The sequence below is a fragment of the Amblyomma maculatum genome, unplaced genomic scaffold, assembly GCF_055883805.1.
Source record: "Amblyomma maculatum isolate TAMU_Amacu unplaced genomic scaffold, ASM5588380v1 scaffold_13, whole genome shotgun sequence".
NCBI classification, from domain to species: domain Eukaryota; kingdom Metazoa; phylum Arthropoda; class Arachnida; order Ixodida; family Ixodidae; genus Amblyomma; species Amblyomma maculatum.
In genome coordinates, this window is record NW_028146738.1 from 19,247,613 (window position 1) to 19,251,329 (window position 3,717).

Sequence of the window (3,717 nt, forward strand, 5' to 3'; positions counted from 1 at the left end):
CGTCTGGCTTCATTATTGGTACAATCAATACGCAGTACATGTTATTTTACAAAAACTTGTTATTCCGTTAACATAATCTCCAATGATATTTGCTGTAAGCATAATATTTATGGACTTCCGATGCATGGGAGTAAGACCTAAACTGTTTGCAATTTGACCCCCTTCATGATTTTTAAGAAATAACACTGTGAGTAAAACAAGGTCGCACAAAGCCAGAAAAAAAAATTAGAGCGCAGAGTTCAAACTGATGTTTATCAATTTACGCATGGATAGTATGCGAAGGAGAACTGTATTTGTTCGAACAACATAAATATTCAGTTACCATTTTCTTGCTACCATTTTTATTTTCTGTGTCAGTAGATGCATAAATGCATACCATGCATTCTTCTTTGATTTATGACGTGTTTCATGAGACCCACTTTCTTGTGGACAGGAAGTTTTCAACACATATTTAGCAATTATCTTTTCTGCCAATACACAAAGGCCTACAATTTCGGGAATCGTGAAAGTGCTTCATCCTTTATTATTGTGCATGGTGGCTTCAAAGGGTATGGGGCTAAATGATTAGAGGAAAAAGATTGGGTCAAAGCCATTTTTTTATTTTTTCACTAGTGCATATTGCTTCCTTTGAGATGACTTCTGGAAATGTTTTAAGTGACTGCTTAAACTGCTCATTTGATTAAAAAGCCGTTAGTGTGGCAGTAGTGGTCAGTGTAGTATGTCAGAATTAATGAGGCTGCGTAAAGAGACTATATCATGGCAATTTGTGGTTCAAGTAAATTGATAATTATTTGTTTTGTAGTTTTTTGACAAGTTAATAAAATTATTCGAATTGTTTAATTAAGTGCAAAAATAAGGAAAGGGGGTTCAGGGGGGTCAAAATTTGTAGAATGAAAAGCCAGTACTTGATGGTGGTAATAATAAAATTTAGTAATTGACAAATGAAATATTAGAAAAAATTTAAAATGCTTTCAAAGTCATCAAACTTCTCAAAATAGAAAGAAAATGTTTGGTTTTGCTAATTATTGCTGTAGAAAAGTGAAAATTATAAAATAAAACTTTAACAAAAAATAAAAAAAAACATTCATGTGTGTGAAATGATATCACATCATTCTCTAAATAGCTAATTATTAGCATAGGCATGGCCACCTGCTATCTACTGTTCGTAATATCTTGTACTGTGCTCTATGGATGAATGTATAATTAATCATTCAAAATGTCACTAAATAGCAGCTCTTTATAAATATATTCTACTTTGAGGCAATATATTGAAGTCATCCTTTTTGATGCAGGCTCTGCTTTGAAGCCTTGCCTAGCTACAGCTGCTTCACACCCTCAACCCCAGTACCACTTATCTGTGTATGGCTGCCTTGCTGCTCCCAGTGGCCATCTACAAAGCATCTGAAGATGGAGTGCATTCCCTGCATCCAGATTCACTGCTTGGAGCCTGTCCCACCTACACAAGCCAGAGCTCCTCTTGGACTAATGGGGTATGCAGCTACATTGAATGTGGTCATGCAATATACTTCTTTAACATAGGTTTGTTGCCTACCCTACTCAAGTTATGTCCAGATTATTAATCAAATTTGTGGTTAAAATGTCTTGTTTCCTTGTCCTTTCTGATTGCTACCACAAATTTTCATGACTCATTCCTTTATTGCTATGGTGCACATGCCATATGTTTCTTGGCTGACCTTGCATAAGACAACCGACTGAAACAGTGAACTCGAAAAACAGCTTACCTGTATCCCTTAGGTCCATCTAAAACCTTTATTGCAGCTATGATTCACACAGAACGCCATCCTAGCTTAGCTTTTCCTTATATATCTTGCACAAATTGGAATGGTTGGCTGTCAGCCAAATCATTCTTTTTAAAATGTCAATACTACTGCAAAGAAGACAAGGAGAACCAAACAAACTCATGTAGCACATGCAAAGTACAACTTTCAATTATATTTTTCTTAAGAAGCAGCTACTTATTGCAGCATATACGTCACAAATCTGGCGAAAGTTGAATGCCTGCTTGATTCAAATTGGCAGCCTGTTGCTGGGTGCAAAAAGCCCAGATGCAATGTAATAATGATAAGATACCCCAAATTAGGCAGCTGCAGCATCATTTAAAATAATCAACTACCTAAAAAAGCAGGTGACAGTAAAATATGGAATGTCCATCATAGCAGAATTGTCATCAGGAAGTAAAAAATAAAAAAAGAACAATTCAAAATTATAAAAAGAAAATTGGCTTGTCTGCTGGGTACAAAAGTGTCCCAGCAAGGTCGACTGAAAGGTAACTGATGCTAAATCTGCGTCAAGCAGAACAAACATTAAAAATGTCAATGCAAAAACGTATTTTAGTTTATTTTGCGTGCCCTCAGTCATTGAACTGATGGCATGGGTAGCGACATCAGTAAGGACAATTGTGGTTGTCTTAGGTCTTTGGCTAGAAGTAAAGCTGAAGCAGTGCTGAATTCCTCCTGACATTTAGTTACATGATCTCGATTTGTTCCTGTTAAAGCTTTTTGTTTCTATGAGCCAGAATTGTAGCCTCTGCATAGAAGGTGCCATCTTACATTGCTTTTCTTTCACGTTCATGCAGTATGCTGTAAAAATCACTTTCTCCTTTGTCAATTGGATATGCAACCACAGTTAAGAGCAAGGTTGTACACAACATTAGTGGTGTGTGTAATGTACAGTTTCTAATTTTATTTTCACATATCTCTCACTTTTTGTGTAGGATGGTATGGATTCTAAAGAGTTGATAAGATGTTGAAAAAAGACACCATCTGCAGGCCATCTTTATGTTTTTGAAATGTAATAGAGATAAGGAACTAATTTCATGCAGTGTCTCACAGATGCATTTCTTGACCCTCCTTGTTGGTTTCTTATACCTTCTGCTGTAGACACACGGATATTGCAGAATATGTTTTTTTTTGGTGAGCATTGTGGAAAGAAAATTAGCAAGTGTTCCACGTTTTATCAGCTTTTAATGAAAGCTGTCATACAGATGGCTTTTTTGTTCACATTCCTTAAATAACAACTTTGAAGGTCAGCTTGAACTTCTTGAGAAAGCAGGTTATACTGAAATGTCATCTGCAGTGCTGCAGCATGTCTTCTCCAAAAGGTAAAAGAAACCGACCAGATCTGAGTCATGTAGTCTGAAAACAGTGCGTGAAATAAATCTTTTATCTCAACAAAATTTCCTGCAATATGAAGGTACACAACAGATATGATGTCAAGATGGTTTCCTCAACTACTAAACTGCTGGTAATTGGTCCCATTTTGGCCAAGAAGCGAGACATATGTGAAAAGAAAAATGGTAGATTGAAATACACCACTAAGGTTGTGCACAGCATTTTTCTGAGCTGCAGTTGTTTACACATTGCACAAATCGGGAAGTGCATCAAGAGAAGACTGTATGAACATGACTAAGCAATAAAAATATGACTTGGCACCATTCCTGAAAAAAAGCAAACCTCTGCACAAAGGCTGCAATTCTGGCTGGTGCCAAAGGTAAACCTTTGCAACAAATGATCAATGCTTTTGATTAAATTATTCTGGGGATAAATGTGTCTGCACTCCTTCAGTTCTATCTCTGAACGAAAATTAGCCTTCTCAGACGGGCATGTCTGACTGTTGTCATTGCTCTACAATATGCTTTTATGGCGGCTAAGGCCTTGCTTTGTATACTGCAGAAAAGGTTGCATGCCAGCTAAGGCA